The sequence below is a fragment of the Mastigoproctus giganteus genome, chromosome 9 (assembly GCF_048544385.1).
Source record: "Mastigoproctus giganteus isolate SK-2022 chromosome 9, ASM4854438v1, whole genome shotgun sequence".
NCBI lineage: Eukaryota > Metazoa > Arthropoda > Arachnida > Uropygi > Thelyphonidae > Mastigoproctus > Mastigoproctus giganteus.
The window spans coordinates 145,888,594-145,911,080 of NC_143583.1; the positions used below are offsets into that span (position 1 = coordinate 145,888,594).

Here is a 22,487-nt window from a genome sequence, read left to right on the forward strand (position 1 = left end):
CTACAAGCAGGAATAGTTATAAAGAAAGACAACGTTTAATTCTAGAGAATGCACTGCTTGCATCTTATTCTATTTTAGCGATATTACTTTTATGTGGTTCTGTTATTAGACAATATAGTGATTTTAACGAGTATTTATTTTATGAGGAACACAGATGCTAATAACTTTCATTTATACAGACACAACACTTCATTACCTACCTAAAGTATCTCTTTCGTTATCGAACAGTAGTTTATTTTTTTTATTTTATTTCTTCTTTATTATATCAGAGATGATCAGTCACAGCTGACTGGGGGTCTGGGGGAAGAGGTGAGAATGATCGGACAGAAAAAAAGTCCAGCTAGATAAAGACACCTCAATAAGAAAGAAGGACAGTGAGAAGCGAAGCAAATGCCAACAAGACAACTCTAGAAATAAAAAGAACGAATTTAGCGAATAAAATAGAAAGAGAGAGAGATCGCAGTTGTGACTTACGATGAAAAGAAAGACAGAATGATACTGTAGTACAGAAAAAAAAAAAGAAAAGCAAAGATGACGTATACGAGTGAAAAAGAAAGAGTGTATGAGGTAGCTCCTAAGACAAGGAAAAATAGAAATGAGAGGGTGATCAATGAGAGAAAGAGTAAAAAGTGCCCCAACTTCAGGCAACCAAAGAGATTACAAGAAAGTGGGAGTAACTTTGAGTGCGGAAACATAAACCCGAAACAAAGCAGCGGGGGAATGTGGTGGTCACCTGTTCGTGTCCGAGGCCAGCGGTGTTTCTGACGTCTGACCGATGCGGGTCTGTCATCGTGATCTGTTCAGGGCTACAGCGGAGCCACCGATGCTTCCCACGTTCCTTTGCGTTTCTCGAGTGAGCACTGTCGCGGTATTTCCACGCGCTCACAATCGTGCAGATGTCCCGTCAGATGGGAGCAGAAGTTGGCCGCTAAATCCTGTCGACTCGTTCGTCAATAGTAGTGTGCGGAAGGGTCAGGGATATCCGGCTTCCTTTTAGCAATGACAGAACTCATCCCGTCTTAGAGCTCGCTTTACGAGGGAGGGACATCGTAAACATCCTGGACGAACTCCTCTAGAGACCAGGTAAGCGTTCCATGTACTTTACAGGTGGTTCTGAGCAACCTCTCACTCCATCTCGACTATCTTCTAAACAGTTTCTTACTTCTGCACTACGTTACAGAGATATTCATCTGACATAAGGAACGCATTTATACAGACAGAACAGGTTGCTGTCCAACACTTCATGACCAACCTAACGCGTCTTTTTCATGATTGAACATTACTTTCAAACGTACATTTAAGAATCAATGACATTTTTCTGTCACCCGGGTTCGAATCCCGTTAGTGACGAGAGGAATTTTTATGGACTTCTTCACACTGCTGAGAACATACAATTTATAGACGTGAGATACGCAGAATATAGTCTAAGTTGCTGATGCGCCAAAAACCTTACAACAGCAACATTCATTTTATATTTCTAATCAGTGACCACAAAGTTCCGATTTTTAAAGTCTAGAAAATAAATTAAATTACAGAAAAGTTCTTTCCAATATCGAGCACTGACCTTAAATATTTAAAAGCAACCTTAAATCGCCTGTATTTGATTAGTAATTAACTGCTAATTAGCTTTTACTCAAACTACAGCTGGTCACGTAATCAAGGGTCAAGCTGAGAAAACTTCTTGCTTCAGCTTTTCCTTATTTATGTGGACATGAATTCTTTTCCGTGTACCCGATGATTGTCGAAGATTAGTATGGTCGTTATTGAACACCGTGCAAAAGAAAAAAAATAGAAGAGCTAAGTAAAAGAAAGATATTTAAAGAGCTGGTTGGTTGTAGGTTCCTTGGCACATTGGACACTTTGGTTCATGTGGTACAGTATGGGATCTGTGCTGTGTATTTCACATCTACAATTGTGTTTTCAGCAGGCGATTTTCATGTTGTAGGTTGAAAAACCAGGAATAAGTTGTGAGGGAATGCTACTCCATCGCCTCAGATTGATTGATTGCAGCCCCAACTGAAGAGGCTGTTCAGAATTCTTCCAGTCTTCGACAAGGTTCGGGGTGACAAGGGGTGAAACCGCTGCACTTCATATCAAGATTTACTGGATGCTCTCAGTTAAGGAGCTCGTTGCACTGTGTTAGGGTATAACTGAAGGCATTTTTATTCTTCATCTTCTGATAAAGTAAATTTTTAATTAAGATTGCTTTTAGTACCTTAACAGACAAATGGCAGTGAATACAACTAAGGATAGAATGTGGCGTATCTTTAACAAGAAGAAGAACTGTCACAACTAACTGCATGCTTTTACGCAAAGCTGCCAAGGTAATCTCGAGTGATTTTGATTGAGAAATCCCCTGGGAATATAGTTCCAGAGTGGTGTGTCAAGATCACAGAGTACTTGAGACAGAAGGTCGTTTTTCTAGAAAATATTGACCCGTCAGTGGCATTTGATATTTGCGATTCATTTTGGCGGATTAATTTCAGGGCAGCCCATCTTTTGCTGTCCTTGGGACAGTGTTATCAGAGGTACAAGGCGATCAAAAAAAAAAACAAACAAGACAGAAAAGACAAACCTTTATTAATTGCGTACAACACGCGAGTCACTGAACATGCTGTGAAAGTGGGAAATGTTGTTTGAGACTTGTACAAGGGGAAAGTAAGCGACAGCAGATATTTTAAAATATCCGCCAAGGTTCGAACATCCAGTCATTCGGTGATGCAGTTGTTCGAAAACAAAGTCTCACTCGGAATGCTTTCGATAGCGATGGAGATGTTCTCCTCAGGAGAAGGATTACTTTCAAAAAGCACGTTTCTTGAAATAACCCCGTGGGAAATAAACTGCCGAACTCGTATCAGGAAATCTCGTAGGTCACCAGTCTTTTGAATAGCACGATCGCCAAAGGCCGAAGAAATCTCTGCCATTGCAACACCCAAGAATAACGTGTTACGCCATCTTTCTGGAAATAACCTTTCTGTCACTTTGTCAACCAGTAGATCGAAAAGAATTTCAGAATTCAGCGAGATTTCAAAGAGAAGTAGTGACTGGAATACCGGTCACTTATTTTAAAAGAATTTGGAGTGCTTCTCATAGAATGCAAGTGGGCTGTCGTCGCTCCATACCTATGTGATTTGGATTAACCTTCTGAACATGTTAATGGAACGAGGCAGTTGAAATTAAGCTTCTTCACCATTGTGTAAATGTCTAACATCTCCAAATCTTCTGCGAGGTAGCCAGGTGGGAAGGAGCAGCAGTGCGTAGCACACGCTTCTTGATTAGACCGGGGTTCGAGCCCGTCACCACCAAATATGGAGGATGCGGAAAGGTCAGGGAATGACCACCGCATATCCTGGAGCAATATGGCCCTAGTTGCTAATGCTCCTAAAAAAAACAAATAACAACATCTTCTGCGACAGGTCATTACAACTTTGCCTTAACCGCACATGTTGAAAGAAGCTGATCCGGTTCTTTCAACATGTAGACGTGGTCTTATGCAAGTCGCTCCGGAACGTTATGTGAAACTGCCAGAAACGTGTTCTTTCAAAAAAGTGGACAAAAAGTTTTAATATGCGTCCTCCTCTTTGACAAAGATTGAACGAACCGGGTTGTTTAGCGTTCTCCAAGTAGTCCAAGACCATGAGGGGGCGGTATATCGTATCTGTAAACTCTGAGTATTATAAGGTTGGGTCGACGGTTTTGTGAGATGGAAAAACTATGCAACATTCGCACGAATCTCGAATCTGAAATTCGACTGTAGTGTGAAACAAATCCATTAAAATTCCTTCCTTCCTGATGGGATGATAATTGACCCCACTCTTTTGCTGAACGGTATGACATAGAATAGCAACACCGTAAGCTTGCACTACCTGCGAAGCCATCATTAATGAGATTCATACGGTGTACCAAATCGGATCTGCAATGATTTTAGTTGACTCTGCCAGATATTCGGTCTCGAATATCTGGCATACGTTTAAGGGTTAAGACAATTGGTTTTCTCCTTTGAGCAGGGACAGTTCTTTCACGAAATAGTTCACAATTTTCAAAATGGCATTCCACGTGTTGTTTTGTCCAAGTGTTGTTATTGCTCAACGTATTGAGAAAGTTTTCCTTATGTGGCCGAACGATCAAAGCGGGTTCTCTCTATTTCGTAAAATCCTCTGACCCCACATGACCGTCCAGGAGTATAAACAGAAAATTCATTTACTTACTTATTCTTTTATTTTCAAAATAAACGTTCTTTATCTAACTTGTCATGGGCAATAAATAAAACTTTGGGCTCCCTGCCCTTTTTGCCTACTTGTTGCTTCTTTGGAGATCTACTTGCAATGTTGTTGTGATGCTTCAGCTGGTTCATTCATTTGGCAACATAATGAGGCAGTACTGAAGACCGTCTACTGCCTTTCTTTTTTTATTAGCAAAACCGAATTTCAGATCAGTCGGCTAAAGTGGTGTTCCTCTTGGTTGCTGCCGTTACCTGCTAGCTGTCAAGGAATTCAACATTATCGTGCTATCAATTTACGTTACTCATAATGTTCCTTCCACCTTTACGTCCAATTATCTCCAAATGAATGAATGCATTAATATATCAATCACAGAGAATTTTTCCATTGAGGATCTGCAAATTAAATTACCCAATTTGGGCCAAATTCTGAAAGTCTAAAATCTTCACTCAGACGAAGTTGGTCTCGCAAAGGATGCAAGTACCCTCCATGACGGGTTGATGTCAACTCCTCACGGATGATTTCCATCATGGAGGGAATCCTTATAATGAATATCAAATACGAATAGCAAATCGTTAATTTGCTATTCGTAATAATAATGCAGAAAATTATTATTATTGAGAAAGTGTTTCCTATCGTTATAGAGTGCTTGCATTCTTACTGTTCTGGTAGTGTTAAGATGTATTTATTTCTCACGAGCTTGCTCCCTGGCTTATTCTGCCATCTCAGGGAAAAGTGGGCACTTCTGTTTTCGCGATCGTATAATGCGATGAGACCACGAGGAGTTGGTAAGATGTCGTATAAAATGCTCGTTTTGCTTGTTCTGTTGGGTGAAAAATTCGAGTTTCTGGGAGTCCGAAACCATACAATTCTTGCCCGAGTATTGTTCTGTAGAAATGTGTATTCAAGAGCGATTTTATGTTGCGCAATATAAAACCTGGAATAGCTCATTGGGAAAACTCTACTCCCTCTGCCTGAGATCGGTAGAGGGAGTTATTCCGGGTTCTACAGTAGCCTCGATTGAAGAGGACTTTAGAAATTCCTCCAGCCATGGGCGAGATCCAAACCCACACCTCTCCAAACGAATGACAAGTGTCGAAACTGTTGTACTGCTACAGAGGACAAATGATGTACATCAATCAGCCGGTTCTGTTTGTAAAGATAATGGGACAGAGTCTGTATTTCTGTGCCGACTAAGTGGAAATGGTTGGGTTTGACCTCCTCTGTGTCGTATGATGGTTAGAGCGGTTAATGAATGTTTAGAAAAGGTAAGTTGAAACGGATTACGTTGTGCAAGGAAATCGCCAGAATTTTTTCTTCTCCACCTTTTTTTTTTTTTTTTTGGCAAAAAGGCTACCAGAATTCCATTGACGACATCCTTAGTGAGGCCTTTTCAAGGGAGCTAATTTAGCTGATCTCGGGTGAAGTACGATTTTTACCAAAATTGGTTCCTCTTTTTGCACATCACAAATAGATAAACCAATAAGAATGCATTTATTTTATAGACATAATGCGCAGCCTACATGACACAAACCGGCGAATAGGCATTTGGGTTCTTGGGTTTTCCCAAAATCAACTTTTTAAAATTTTAATATTATGAATAAAAATCCTGCATTTCTAAACTTAAAATTGGTTTTGAAATTAAAATAAATTATTGATTGATTTTATGCCCTCGTTAGTCAACACTTTTTAACGTGATAAGCTCTAAAAGAAAATTTCAACCCTACAATCTGGATCTCGAGCTTCTCAAATTCAGAAACAGGGTTCTTCCCGCCGATGTTTTGCGCAATTTCGTCTATTCTAAAAAGGCGGACAGCCGAAGTCTTTCTTGAGACATTGACGAACGAATGTATGAAACTGAAACTTGCCGTTTACTTAATGTAGTTTCCTGAATAATTCATGCGATGTCTTTGCCCGTCCCTCCACTCATTGCTCTCACTTTTTTTTCTGCTTTAAGCGATCGCCTAAATTCGTAGCGTTCAAACTGACCTAGCATACAAAGCAATCAAGCTTCACGGTCTGAGTTGTCTTTAATCTGAAAAATCCAACTGAACAAGAAGAAATCTGTCTTATAATACCGCCTCCAGGATGCTCCTACCTTTCATTGCAATATTCTCCTCTCTGATTTCCTGGAGAGGTCTTTTCCACACTAATCTTTTGATGCTTCGTATTGCCAAGTTTACATCTTCACTAATAGGAAGAATGGTTTCAGCACTCGGATCCGTATAATACCATCATAATTAGGAAAAGAGGGATTGTCAAAGAAACAGATGACTGCCCCAAGGAACAGCAATGAATGAGCGAACGAAGAATGTTTCTCTTTACAATCTAGACAAGAATTTTATAGACATTTCTGAGCAAGCGTAACCCTCCTCAGCATGTCACCATTTAGTGAATCCACCTAAAACTTTCGCAACCGGCGTAATCTTTAATAGCCACTCCTGGTCCTGCAGCTTCCACTTAGACCTAATGGCCGAGTGTCGCATCGCCACTACTTCGGTAATGCCTTCATTCGGTCGTCACTAATTTGCTTCCATCACCTTCGTGTGAACTGAATTCTTATCAGAGCGGACATGTTTGACTCCGGAAATAATGCACATCTCGCGCAAGAAGATTTGCGAAGACATCCGCGACAAGGCTGCCATCCCTGCTCGCGCTGTCAACGCAAACAATGGAAGTGATGTTATAACTTTTTAGTCGATCGCATTACGTCACGTGGTGTCAGTGTGGTAATACCGCAGCCTCGTGTACCCGTCTGTTCTCATCTTAACGGACCGAAAGAGCTGTCAGCTAAGTAAGCCCTGACGAAGATCAAGCCAACACGAGAAGTCAGCGGGAGAAACTGTCTTAATATCGTTTATGTCGAGATGCCGCGTAGAAGGAAGTGGGTGGAGAAACTTATCTCGCACTCACCTTTCAAAGAACGTTACGAGAATTTCTTATCCCATCTCGAACCGGTCCATCTTATTGAAAACGTTGATTATAAACGTCTGATCCACACTTCGGCACCTTAACTTTCTAAATGCTCAGCAAAGATTAAAACTTCAAAGCGATTTTGTCCGGCTTTAACAGGATGTACTTTCAGGATCGTGAGGATGAGTCAAAATGAAAATCCCTGAAGTCGCAGTTAATTACAGATAATGAAAATAAAAATAACAAATAAATAAAACTTTTGTAGCTTTATTTCCTTAAGTAAGATTCGCCGACAATGTTGAGCGTATGTGCTATGTTGCCAGTTGACCCCATAACGTATACAAGATGGAGATCCACTGCAATCATGTACAAAGATTGAGATGCGGGTCAATTTTATAAGCAGCGTCGAAAGCTCACCATTTGACCTCATATCTTTCGTTCTATGATGGGAATAATAGAAGAGATTCTGTTTGTTATTCCACCAGTAAGAACGACAAATTCTGGGCTCTTCCTCCCAGAAGATTTTCGAAAGGGCTTAGGGTTTATATTCTTTTAGTAGGTTTTCAGGTGCATCAGAGACTAAGGCCACATTGCTCCGTGTATACTGTCTGTAAATTGCGTGGGTTCTGAGGTCGATTTTCTGTTTTCCTGGACGAAAAACCCCAAGTTTCCGGGAGAAAAACCATAGTACTCTCATCTGAGAGCAGCTAATTCAGCCACGTTATGAAAAAGGCCCATAAATATTCCTCATCGAAGGGACTCGGACTCATATCTTTTCCACCCTGTATGAGGAAGATCATACAATACAGAGCTGCAAAGAAATTTATTGTCACAAGTCCGAAGAAAGTTAAGGAGGATGGTTTTTGTTACCACTAAGCAAATGAGCCTTGAGACATCGGCTTATCCTCTCTCTAAATTGCGATTTCGATTCCGAATCTTTGCAAGGGGGCAGTAATTAGTGTCTGTGACGGTGTATTTTTTATCTGAATTAATAAAAAAAAATTATCTGATTAAGGGAAGCGTTGTCATGGATAAAGTGGAATATTGGCACAAAATCTTCATGATAAACAAAGTTAAGCGAGTCATTTGTTTAACATTCAAATTAAATATTAAATACGGCTGTTCTTTAGTAAATACTGACGAGTCTTACTTAATTCCAACACTACTTCTACTGCTAGAGAAATTAAGAAAGTAAAGTGAACTTGCAAATATTTACAGTTAACTTTAAATATTTTAACTTGTTTTTGTTTTAATCATAACGAAGCAGCCGCGGTACCTCTTAGTAAAAACATACGAAATTGATCGAACGCTGTCCTAAATGGAGAGTGTATCAGTTACCCAAAGAACTGCTGAAATGGCCCCAAAATGTGCAATTTGAAATGATTACGATGAATATAACTTAACCTCAGTATTGTACTATTCTTCAACAAAACCAAATTATGGGGTATATTTCTGGATCCAATGTGACATCCTATCATTGAGCCAAAAAGAAAAAGATATTTTCAGGCTAAAACTCCAGGACTGCAGCATCAACCGAATTTCATTATTGAGATGGAGGATTATAGTAAGAAGGTAACTACATCTTTATCATTTTACCGTGTGAAGCCTTTCTCGTGATTCTAAACTCTTAATAATCAAAGTAAAAGAAATCAGAAGTAGGGGAGGAAGAATAAATATAAGCAGAGCTAAATAATGAGGAAGTGGAGAATAAAGGGAATGGAAGGGGGGTGTTCACAGTTAAACATCTTTAAAAGTAACAGACCGCATTAAAAGAAGCCGATTAAGCCGAAGAAAGGAAGATTAAACATCTTTATAGATTAAACAAATGCGGTCTTCAAGTTCATTTCTTTGTGGTGTTTATTCGAGTCGGGCTGTGTGCATCGGAGAAGATTCAATTACCGGAAATGTGAACTGCTAATTACCCACAACTTCGACAAGGAAATCAATAAAATTCGATGAAAAGTTTTAAATTTCCTTCACCGGGATCGTAATTTGGAAAGAATTATCCCGGTCCGAAGATTGCTTGGCATCACAACTGTCATCAACGTACGCCATTCGACCGCCAGCAATATCTTTACAAAGGGGAAGGTAGACTCGAGGGGGCAGCGCAGCAAGAGCGTGGAATAATTAAGCCCAGTCTGTCCCACGACAACGGGGACCCAAAACCTCTTTTGAAATTTCGCAATGATCGCGTATCTTCAAAAGGACCTCAAGCAATGAAACATTAATTAAATCACATTTCGGTACATTCTCAAATTATCTGAGCATCTCCAATTGCTGCCGTACACTTATTGCTTATTAATTATATAACTGCATTTCTAATAAAATATAATTAGCAATAAGTAAGATTAGGCGACAAGAGCGTTGTCATAATTTGTTTCGTCATGTACGAAGCACTGAATAGAAGGAAGAGAAAATATAAAAGCGAGTTGAGAAGATATCGGCAAGGCAGCTGCCGCCTCGCTTTCTTTGACTTCAAGTGATCACCTGTCTCTCACCTCCTTTTGATAACTTTCTAAGTACAATGCTGGGAATGATCTATTCAAAGTTAGAGGCCACGAGATGTACCGAAGGAAGATTTTCCATTTCTTTTAAATGACAACAGAGGCCTCTGTCGATATTTATGGTTTCCATTAAACGGGAAGGAAAGATTCATGAAAATATGAATGTACACCGAACAAGCAGCAATGCGATCACCCACGGTCATATTTTAAGTTTTAGAAACGAGCTCCAAAAAGGGGAACGCCTTTTGCCTTAGTATCATTTCACCATCAGCATGTTTAGCATCATTTGGAGCATCATCAGCGATAAATTGCGTATAAATGTTGTGAAATCAGCTCGTCTGACATTCTCTCAACAGAAGCACTCTCAACAAATGAATATATTCATTCAAGATAAGGGCGTACCGAAAGTTACCACACGCATGGACTTGGGCATTATCTTTAAGGATTACCTTTTGCTTCTATTGGCTGTTTCTACACAGCCAGAAGAATTCGGATGATTCAGAATATCAGCATATACAGTAATAAGAAAATCATCTTGAACCATATCATCTCTTGTGTCTATCCTATCTTGACCCATGACTCAGTAATATGGTCTGGTGCACCACAAAAAGGTCAGACTAATTCCTAGCACTGGAATACTGCGCGCAAACAGATGACATGGCCTAAATGCCAGACCTGGAAATCCTTTTGCAATCTCAAAAACAGAAATTCAGAGTAACATCTGCATCAAAACCGTGGATGTTTGCATTCAAGAAGCCAATATCGACTTCTGACTAAGCTAAAAAAAAAAAAGAAGCCGACTTCCCCTAACATAGTCGGACCATCATCTAATTAGTCTCATAAATGCCACAATGGTCTTGTATGCATTCTCTCTGTATCTCAAAGTCCTCGCGGGTAGAAGCACAGTGCACGTGAGCACTGCCTTCCTGAAACCATGTGGAAAAGGTACGGTTCGAATTCCGTAAATGATGTGAGGAATTTTTATGGTTTTTTTCCTAAACAACGTAGCTGGTTTTGTCGGTTTTAGAAGGGTTGCATGATATTTCGATCCCGGAAGAAAGAACCACGAGAGCGAGAGGAAAAACCCGGAAACTCTGGTTTTATCTCCAGCAAACAGGTAAATCGAATGCAGAACATAATACGAGGGCTTTCCGAAAAGTAAGGTAACACGTTTTTCCTCTCGATGGTGTTTAATAATACGAAATTGAAATTACACACCAAGAAATAAGTGAACATGCGCTACTTCTCCACAAAGTCTTCAGTTTTATTGATGCACTTGGCCCAACGATGGATCAGTTTATCAATACCAGTACTGAAGAAGTCCATGCCCACACGCAGTAACCAACATCGCACCTCCTGATGAACTTTCTCATCCGTGGTGAAATGTTTTCCTGAAAGGTGTTTTTTCAGAGGGCCGAACAAATGGAAGTCTGAAGGCGCTAAGTCTGGACTGTATGGGGGGGATGTGACAGAGTTTCCCAACGCTTAAGGCGCAACTACTCACGAGTGGTATGGGCAGTGTGCGGAGCTGTGTTGTCTTGCAACAAAATCACACCGCTTGTCAGGAGTCCTGGTCGTTTGCGTCCAATGTTGTCTTTCAGTTTTTCCAACGTTGCATAGTAAAGCTGTGCATTGATTGTTCCTCCTTTCGGCAAGAAATCCACCAACCTTGGCGATCCCAGAACAATGTGGCCATGACTTTTCGGATAGTGGGAACAGTTTTGAATTTTTTGCGCACAAGAGATTGTGGATGTTTTCAGGTCATGGAGTCTTGTTTGCTCTCCGGGATAAAGTGATGAACCCACGTTTCGTCTGCTGTGACTATGCGAGCGAGAAAATCTTCTCCTTCGTTACTGTATCCCAACAGGTTTTCCAGACACATCCCTATGCGTTTTGCTTTGTCCTGCTCTGACAATTGTCGGGGCACCCAGCGGCAGCACACCTTTTGAAAGCCAAGGACATCGTGAATAATTTTGTGAATAGTCGACTTACGTTCACTATTTGTGCAATTTCACTCGCCTGTTTTCAAGAACGATGCCCTGCGCGAAATGTTGTCTTCTGTCTTGCTCGATGAAGGCCTGCCCGCCCGATGTCGATCTTGAATGTCAACACGCCACGCTTTAAATTCATTGCACCAAAAACACACCTGTTTCTTTGTCATCACCTTTTCGCCATACACGGTAACCAGTTCACAGTGAATGTCACTTGGTGAAGACCCCTTTGCTTGCAAAAAGCGAATAACTTCACGAACACCTCATTTGGACCACACTTGCACGGTAGCCGCCAGTTTGCAACTGGAATCTGCTGTGAGGCGACAGTACTGCAACACTGCACTGGCGGTCTTTTTGAACATTATCTGTCCACCGCGTTTCATCTCATTCCCTTTCACCATTATTAAGAAAAAAATGTGTTACCTTACTTTTCGGAAACCCCTCGTAGATACTGCGCAATGAGAAATCACCAGCAAGCTTCAGAATATTAAAACTAATCACTAAAACGTACAGCCGTTGTTGTAGTTGGGTTTTAGGAGCATCAGCGATTACTGCCATATTGCTCCGTGTGTACTGTCTGTAAATTGTGTGTTCTGAGGTCGAATTTCTGTTTACTGGACAAAAAAACCATGGTCATCCCAAACTATCCCCAAGAATATTTTGATGTTGTATCCCTCTAGGCTGGGCGTTATGTTATTCTTCGACTTTTTCTTTGTGTTGTCTTTGATGGGTTCAGGATTAATCCAATAGTGTTGTCGAATTTAGCTAAAGCCGCGATCTGCAGTGCGGTATCTGAAGCTATCTTAGGTGCACTGGTAGAATCCTTGGAGTAGGTGGGCATTTTGAGGTCATTTGCATAGAAAATGAGGTCCGCAGTGCAGAGATATGAAGAGGTTTGAAGGTGCCAGCGAAGAGAAAGGAGGACATTATCAACACTCTTTTATATTATAATCGGAAATTTCCTGTTAGTAATAAATTGAAAACAAATAGAGAATTCATGTGAAAATGATTTTGGAGGATTTTGAGGTCAATGGTTCACAACTTATTGTATGGGACTTGTCAAGGGAGACGAGATTCGTCTGGTTTCCATTGTTCATTGCATGTTTCGAGCAGGTTGGTGAAGGTTCACCTCCCAACAATAACTGGTCTGCCAGAACAGTGGTTGAGGAAGTGATTAAGCATAGCTTTCTCGAAAAGTTTTAGAATATGGCACCGAATATAGGTTGGCCCTGAATTTTGTGAATGATATGGGCTCCATGGTATTAGGGACTGCGGTTGGTTCTTTATAATAGGCATAAATTCTAAGGTAAATAAAGCACAGGAGGCATCGGTTTATCGTGGCTCTTTTATTTCAAACACCTCAATTCTTTACGTATTATAAATTTAAAGCTCGAATTTGATCGGTTAAAGCGAAAGAGAAAAGATGAGTCGGAGGAATGAATTCCTTGTAACTTCACTATTAAACAAAATATGCAATCCAACTGTCATCGAATTTCTTTCTTCATAGGGAATTCGGCAAAGGAAATTCAGGCTTCCTCTAAACATATTAAACTTAATTCGAACCATCTTTGTTATGTTTATGAATGACTTCTTAAATAAGTTTTTGGTCCCAAAGGTGGAAAATGGTTGAATTGGTTGAATCGCTCTCTGTCTAATTGATAATGCTCCTTTTCCACCCAAAACAACTTCCAGTATTTCAAAGATGGTGTCGTAGGAGTTAATAACAACTTGTGTTGAAATTACATGAACGGGAAAACGCTTTTTAAACAAACAACAGAAAAAATAAAATATAATTAATTCTCCAAAAATAATCCATCACACACAACTAATCCAGCGTGGAGTAATTCCGCAGTAAAAATACATCGAAAGCCCTGAATAAATATTGCGCAGAGAGGACTTAGGAAAAACTAATCAAGAATTGACAATCTCACGTACATAGAAAATCCCAAAGGAGATTACCAGGAAAACCAAGTAGGCTACCTGTGAAATTCACCCCAGCTCGGCAGCCAGAGATTATCTTTCTATAGAGAATCTTTCTACGATGTTTCTTAAACGCGATTACCCCCAAGGCAGATGCATTATTACAGCGGAAAATAAGTTGTACCATTCAACGCGACCTTTAGCACAATTAATTAAATGCTGACACTTTTTATCACATTTCATCCCCTCTTGAATATGTTGCCTTCGATATCCTTTAAGGGAGAACTTGCAAGACGGCCATTGCAGATAAAATCTAACGTTTCTTTCTCATCTAATCTGTTTCCACCGATCTTAATAAGGTGTTCTTGTTGAACCAGTATTTGTTGCGAATGTAATTACACTTGGGATTTATTAACAACATTTGCTTCTTAAAAATTAAAACGTAGTCTGTGTTGATTATACCAAATTTGCCAACGAATAAGCTACTAATGGGAACTTTAAGGCCGTGGAAATTGCACCACTTTGCACATCCTAACTGTTCCCGACGTCAAAGAGAACTTCGATCACTTTTAGTTCGTCTGCCGCCTTCCTTAACCGTCTATCATTCTGTCATGGTGATTAATCATTGCAGGCTTTTTGTCAACCTTCCACATAAATCAGTACCAACTCTGTTCTTTTAAGTTGTTCCCTAATCAATCTTCACGGTTCTAACGTTACAAACTATAAAATAAATTAAGAAACATTTAGCACTGCGTTCCGAAACTTAGTTCCCAATCTACGCGTTCGGGTATTGTGCAGCTCTTTCCGTAAATTAAATAATGAAGACTGGGGAGAAATTACCATATTGCCCAGCCCGAAACCGCTAAGGGGGGAGGGAGAATGATCACGAATCGTTAATTGGTTATTAAAGAGCAAAGTGGGGTCCAGAATTTGTAGTTTCATTACTGGAGGAGAATCATAATTTACGATGAGCCTTTTCTTCTGAAGAAGCCATTCATGAATAGGCGAAGATCCTTTGCAAACAATTAATCCTCTTTCATCTGAAGAAAATAAGGCATTCTAATTTAGTGGCCCATTTTATTTCTCTCTACAGCTGTTTGGTTTACTCATCATAGTCGTTAGGCCTCTAACACGCTCCTGCGTTCTTTTTGCTTTCCCAGTGTCACAACAAACTGACTCAATATTTCACTGGCCACCCATATCGACTGGATATACTGCCTTAGATTTAATATTTTCTTAACTAAAGCATAACCCCTCCACCCTGCCTGTCCTTGAATTCTACATATTCAAATTCAGCATCACTTATGTCTGATTGACACCATGGCTCCACTGCGTCTACAATGTCTGCATTTGATGACTTAGTACTTCAGATTCATCAAATTTATTTAAGATGTTCCTACGTATTTATTCTTTCTAGTGGCTTCTTCTTTCAGCCTGGACTTTATCAATGTTCCCTTTTTTTAATAATTGATGGAGTGATAGCGTTTTAGTGAGCTTCCTATCTAATAGGATAGTAGTTCCTGGGCGTCTTGGCGATTCATTGGAATATCATTGACTATATTACCTACTGGACTGGACTAAGTGGATCCATGTACTAAATATATCGATTTATGTGTATTTAGATATTTATGTATTGTATAAGTGGATTCACATATCTTAAGTATGGTACTGTATAATGTGGAGAGGATACCAGGTTTTGGTAGGGAACTCCTAGTATAATAAATAAAAATATATATTAGTACGTGCTTTGGAGTATGCAAGAGAATGTCAAGAATTCAGTCTGGCTATCAGCATTTAATGAATTACCATCGAGTTTGGCTTTTAAGTGTCATTATTCCATGGTAGTACGCTCTTCACGGCTTCACGTCGTAATGCTCCTCTACAAGCAGCTTATACTTTTAGGTTTTTATTTCTAATGTCATCTAGTCTCTCAAAACGGCAATACCTTTCTCAAGGAAGAGCGAATTCAGTTCAAATTCATCAAATCTTACGCTTTCGAAATTATCTTGTCTTTCGCCGACGAAGCTATAAATAACTTTTCCACCGTTTCAGAATAGCCCCCTCCTGCCTGCTCTAGACGACAACTCCATGAGACACTTTTCGTTTTACGATATAAAACTGCATTATTGATTCTCCATCTCTTCTCGAATCCCATCTCTTTCACTGTATCTCGCCTGAATTCTCGTTATCAAATCTACATATTTGTCACTGCCTGTCCTTCGCATTCCTCATTTAGCCACTACTCCTACGTTACATTTAATTCAGGTGACAAATAAACGCCGAATTGATTACCCACTTAACCCATCTCGTATAAAAATTACTCCTCTCTCTCTCTTTAGTCGCAGGCGAATATTTGATATAGTAGGCATCCTGGCACGCGAATTCCGAGTATCCAATAGAAATCACAGAGCACAAGTGGTGGAGGAATAACTTGAAATATCAAGTGACGCGATATATCGGATCCACTGGTGGGTGTGGTGTATCAATGGATGCCAGCTGTCCCGTACACAGGATGCCCAATCCTGAGTACCTCCAAAAAAACGTAAAAAATAAAATAAATAAATAAAATTCCAAACTCAGGGAGGGGGAAGTCAAGAGTATAGTCATCACTGAGCATTTTGCATTAATTGCCTTCTCTTATTAAATACAATAAAACAAAAGTGCTGGAAAGCACCGAATTTAATACTGTCAGAGACTAAAATATTTAAATCACAATAATTTCAATCTTTGTTCATTATACAGGGTCCATTCAAATAATACATGTTTCCAGTCTTTGTAAGCTCCACAAATACAGGAATTATCATCCACTAAACCTAATTGAAATAGTTCAGCTTCTAGAGAACCATGACCCGTTAATATAAATGACGTTTCATTGATGGATAGAACTACATTATTTTGTTTTTCAATAATAAGTATTGAACATCTGGTCACAGATCCAGTTATACTACCATTCCACCTGCATTGCCATGTATTATACAATCCATTTAAAATCCTTTTCTTCTCAATGTTAGTACTATTAATTATTAGAGATTATTCCTATACTCTATTCACTACCCTACCTTTCTTTAAGCGATATATAAATCTTTTGTATGCTATTTGCAAACCCAGGGGTTAAATCTCACCTGTAAGGCGTTTGTTGAAATTGCCCTACATACTCTACAGTATATGATTTCCTCAAGAAATCTCCGTCTACTATCTGCAGTCTCGCTGTGCCAAAGCAAGGACTTTGCATTGACGTCCACAGATATTAACAGATTTGATTCACCAATAACATTCATAAAATAATTCAATGTAATTTAGAGTTTTAAGTATATCTTGCGAAGGAGGGCAATAACGACATTAGATAAAACGAGAAACCACCCAACGTGATCAGAACACACGTGTTATTTTGTGTGCAAAAAGTTGTCATCGTCGTAACGGTTAATTCAGCATTGCATATATTATAGCTGATTTTGGAGAATCACTACTAGATTGTACAATTCTCGCAGGCAGAGGCATTCCTGCAACTTTACAACCAATATTACCATGACGCACAAAGGCTCTTGTAAACATATTATATCCTAATACTTGAAATGATATCTTGAATATAATTTCAAATAATACTGATACGTTGAAATTGAAGACATCTAATGAAACTCAAGATATCCAACGATCCAATGAAAATTGATATCTTGAAACTGGAGATATCCAACGATTGCCGTTGCTAGCACAATCACCAGACTTAAATCCGATCGAACATGTGTGGGAAGCCCTTGGGCGTCACATTGCACGCCCACAGCCCACTCCTCAGTCGCTTGGTAAGCTAAGGTCAGCGCTTGTGGAAGAATGGGATTTGTTGCAACAAAATCTTATAGACACTCTAACGGCGAGCTTTTTTCACGGCTGTCGGCCTTTTTAACCTCTGGAGGGGATCATACGCTGTGCTAATGTCATTTGACTCTATTTTCGAGCATATTGTATCGACTTCTGTAATGCGACCTCTTTGGTAATTCTTATACAACCATCCTCTATAAATGTCCCTTATACCTGAATAGATAGGGAAGTCTGACGTAGCCGAGTGGCCTGTAGCGCGAGTGTAGTAGCACACGCTCTTTGAGTGGACCGGCATTCAAGCCCGTCACTGCTAAATACGATTAACATTTGTAGTGATTGATTTATTGTAAACTCCACTCACCTGGTCGTGCCAGAGTATAAATAAGAAATTAAAAGTTTCTCGCTATCTCTTAATTTCATCGTTATTGTATGTACACCATCATTCCAAATTTTGTCCCGCTTTATCGCAAGCTGCAAGAAGTCCTCATGACTCTGGCTTTTCTGAAGGTTACCCACTAGACACACTCCATCCGGTTCCCAAAAAAACAAACAAAAAAAAAAAAAAAAAAAAAACACCCTGTGCCATCGCCTTGCCAGAAGAAAGAATTTCCGCTTAGCTTTCTTTGGAGGGCGAAAGAACTTTGTTTCCACTGTTTGGGCTTCTCCTTTGTCTCTGGCTGAAAGCCTTATCCATGGTCACAAAACTTTCAAAAAAAACTTCTTGGATCTGCTTGAGAACGATGCAAACGTTTGCGTGATTTGAAAACTCTTGTGCGTTTACAGATGATCGTACATGGTACTTTGTCCGGAGTCCTCGGGTGGTGTACGTAGTAATGAGCATGGTAATCCGTAAACCGCTGGAAAATCCACGGCCGGCCCATGAAAAGTAACTATTAATTTGTATAGGTTCGAATCCGGACTACTCGCGTAGCAGGTGAGTATTCTACCTTTGAACCAGTGTTACATCGGCTTATATTTAAAAAAAAAATGCTTCACGAATTCCAGATTTGTCTTAAAGTTCTTAGAAGGGTGTACTTCCTTCTCAGGAACATCTCCTACGAGCATCACAGCTCTCTTCAGCGATTGAGCCATTCTTAAAATATTTGTAAAGGCCCGAATCAGTGTTTCAATTAATGCTCCATCATCCCTTTCTCTTTTTCCACGTTTGGTTTCTCTTATGATTCTTCTTTTAATCGGTTGCTGTTAGGACCGAGAAAACACATTACTGATAAATTGGTGATGTTCTATTTTTTTCCTTGTTTTGCTCTCACACGCCTTTAGATTATATTTTTATGCATGAAATGGGGAAGTGCTTTTTTTAAACTTCTTATCTGTATTTCGGCTGCATCTTTTTCTTGAAATTAATTACAGTTCTTTTCTTTTTCGTGGCAGTGTTTTCTTCATGACACTGGCTTAGGAATCTCAAACTCACGATGACATGACTGTAACATGCACAACACAATCAAACTTTATTTATCCCAAGCAATTCAGCCAATAAAAAGAACAGTCCTAAATGTATTCATTAGTTTTAAGTATTTTCGATTACTTTAGAGCTCCTGTAGCAAGTTGGAAAACGCATTTTTTATTACTAAAGTTGTTTGGCTCGCAAAAAGTTTACTGCTTCACATACAGTAGTCAAAACAGGAAAAAAAAGTTGCTTCTATAAAATGTTATCCCTGCAGCTGTTCAAGGATCAATTATTCAATTTTTCTGTGGCCATTTCTCTCTACTGACATCAATGCAATCAGATCTATTTAAACCAATCAAGCTTTTGTCTCCATTATGATAATTAAAAAATATACAATGTGTGCTCAGGATACAGAAGAAAGTCAAGACCCTTGCCTACTATTTGTTGTTTGCCTCCAAATCGATTGTGGCATCGTTTTCGTTGTTGAAGCATGTGGATAACAAAGAGCAGGTCAATACGGTGCAGTTTTCAGATGTCTGGGGAGAAATCATTCAATGGTATTAATATCCTAGGCAATATAAACGTTGATACTGCCAATGAGCATCTTTATTACAGTGACCTTCTCTCTTGAATCTTGACATTTAGAGTTGCATATCATCCACCTAAGCATTAAATATTCGTTATCCTGGAGATTCTGGACTGAGATAGGGGAGAAAAAGAACAAATTTGCCAGAATAGTTGGAAGCATTGTGCTGGTAGATATAATTTAAAGATATTTGAAAATTGCTGACGTGAAGATGTTGATTAGCATATTACTGGTGATGTTCCATCCTGAGATGCAGGAATTGGATGTGATATTAAACCGCTTTTAAAATGCAGCGCTGACATCTGTAAAGAAGTTGGTATTTTAGATTTTGTATTCCATCTGTGGCAAAATTAATCTGAGCCAGACTAAGGAACAAGACTATTAATGCTGACCTGGATGATTGCGTCACATAAACACTGATTTAGACATATAACGAATATTCTTAATCTTGTTGATTTCTGAGCAGTCTTTAGTCGCGTTGCAATGTTTGAGTGAAAATTTTTGTCATCTACGTAGCTTAAAATATCCTCCCGGCTCTCAATAATTTAGATGCGTATGCGGATAAATTAAAACCTGTACAGCACTCCTTCCCCACCTTGGGGTACACTTGAGGTAGTCTGGTAAGATATTTGAGATAGGTTGTTCTAGCATTGAGGAGGGATCTCAAGAAGTGGGTACAGCACTCCTTCCCCACCTTGGGGTACACTTGAGGTAGTCTGGTAAGATATTTGAGATAGGTTGTTCTAGCATTGAGGAGGGATCTCAAGAAGTGGTGAAGGCTTCCTCTTGTATGATAACAACAGGACTATAAGGATGTTAATTGCGTCGAGGCTTCTGTACTTAAGTACGCAATTGCAGTTTTTATTTCAGGTACTTCTAAAAATTCTTCTTTGTAGAATGCGATGGGAAACCAAAAAAGGACTGATAAGAGGAAAACAATGTCTAAGCCAGTAGGAGACTCGACGGCGCTACTGTTTTATGAATTGCTTGGTGAAAGTGGGACGCAACACTTTTTCAAAGAGCTTAATTGAAATAGGGCGTTGGCAATAGGGTTAAAACTTGGGTTTCTCAGTTCGGTGCATCCGTTTTTAGAACTGGGATGAGTTCATAATTATTCTATTGTAGAGTCAAAAAATGGTTCTTTAAACTTTAAGAGTAGACGTGCAAAAGGATCAGTTGAACGGTTCATGCACCCGAGTATAAATTGAGGACACAACATTGCCTTTCTGTACTGAACATAAAGTGTTGATGACTTCATTTGTCCTGGAATTTTCCAGCTTATAATTTTGCAATGTATTCAAGCCATTGTGTGAGGACCAGCTTGCCTGGAAAGAGATTAGCGGTTCGAACAGAAGGGACTTTACCTTTGTTCTTTTAACTACTGTCCTGGATGCCTAGGAGTAATTAAATTTTTGTGGCATGGTTTCATTGCAGGTAGAATGAAACTACTGCTTTTTAAGGACACTAGAGAGTTGTTAGAGTGTAGATCACCATGCATTTATTTTATTTTTTTCCGTTTCAACAACAAGATTTAGTTGGCTTATCTCTGAAAACGCACAGAAGTTTGAGAATGTAGTAAAGATTAAGGGATTAAAGAGGCTACGTATAAGAAATTTCCGGATGAGCATGTTGTAATGGTTTTTCTTCGACAAAATGAAGCACACTGTAGTTAGCTTTCTGTATGTGTAGGTCGTAATCGTCACCTAAGACCTGTCTTAGGTGACTGCAGTGCTGAAGTCAGTAGTACGAGTTAAAAGAGGATTTGGCCCAATTCCGCCACTGGAATCAGTTGTTTTCTACATCGTTTTACTCTTTAATCTAAACTAAACAAAAGTAACTAAGTTCAGTTAACGTTTTCTTCGGAACAACTTTTAAGTTATTTCGCGAAAGGTAACTAAGTTCCTTCAGTTATTATTATTTTTTAAATCTTGCCTCACCCCTCGAAGTTTGTGGCAAAAGCCTCATTTATTCGCTGTATATAATTTATGTAAAATAGAGAAGATATCCAACATCTACCCTGACTGCCTAATTTTTCAGACTGAATCCAATTGAAAAATCTGACATGTATTGGAAAGGACAGTTCGGCTTTGCAAAGTTGGCTCTGGGGATGAACCCGAATCTCGATGTGGGCCCCCTTCCCCAAGGCCTTTTATCCACCAGCCAATGTAAAACCCCTGGCATTGCTGTTGTGAAGTATATATTGTATACGATAAAGATTATATATACTCGTATATACAGTGGGTAATTATGTCTACAGCGCTGGTTCATAAGGCTTTTTTCCTGAACTTCCTTGTGTGACGTAAGATTTAAAAAATATAATAATAACTGAAGAATTTAGTTACCTTTTGCGAAATAACTTAAAAGTTTCTCTGAGGATAAAGTTAACTAAGCTTAATTGCTTTTGTTTAGATCAAAGAATAAAATGGCTGGGGAAACCCCACTAAACGTGAACTAATTTAAACGGTAATTAAGCAAAGACAAAGTAACGTCACAAAACTTAGTTATCAGTGGCAGAATTTTTTGGGGGGAATTTATTTGTCTTTATAAATGAATTTCAAAATTCATAGTCATTCTATATTAGTCTTCACATCTTAAAGCAGCCAATGTCCTCGCTAAGTCCCTCCCATCCTTCTGCGTGTAATAACTCGACGGCTATGGATGGATTTTCATAAAATTCTATATTTAGTTCTTTTAGAATTATTTGTCGAGTCACCCCAAATTTCGTTAGAGTCAAACCAATAAGAAAGCTGCAAATTATTATTATTATTTCAAACATATTACGCAGGCTGTCCATATACCGGAAATTGTAACTGTGGGTAGCACAGTCGTGGGTAGCACAGTCGAAATACTCATCATCCTGCCCTTACCGGGTAGAAAACACCTGAGTTCGAATCCCGTCGTTGACGAGAGAACTCTTTGTGGGCCTTTTTTCGCAACGTGGCCGAGTTTTTTGTTCAGGTAGCACGGTTTTATCTCCCAGAAAATCGGGTTTTTCATCCAGCAAACAGACATCGATATCTGCGCAATATAGCCTAAGTTTCTGTTGGTCCTAAAACTTTATAATAACAACAGCAGCAGCAGCAGCATTATAGCTGAACTGCTAGATATTATGTTTGTTGTCTTGCGTTGATT

At 39.3% G+C, this 22,487-nt stretch overlaps 1 protein-coding gene across 1 annotated transcript in view; it reads left to right on the forward strand.

Moving 5' to 3' along the window:
- The first annotated feature begins 901 nt into the window (after positions 1–901).
- Positions 902–22,487, forward strand: part of LOC150080800 (QRFP-like peptide receptor) — a 106,689-nt gene continuing 85,103 nt past the window's right edge. The window contains exon 1 of the mRNA XM_090380607.1: positions 902–1,083. The gene's annotated coding sequence lies outside the window, so the exon portion shown is untranslated. The remainder of the gene's footprint in view (positions 1,084–22,487) is intronic.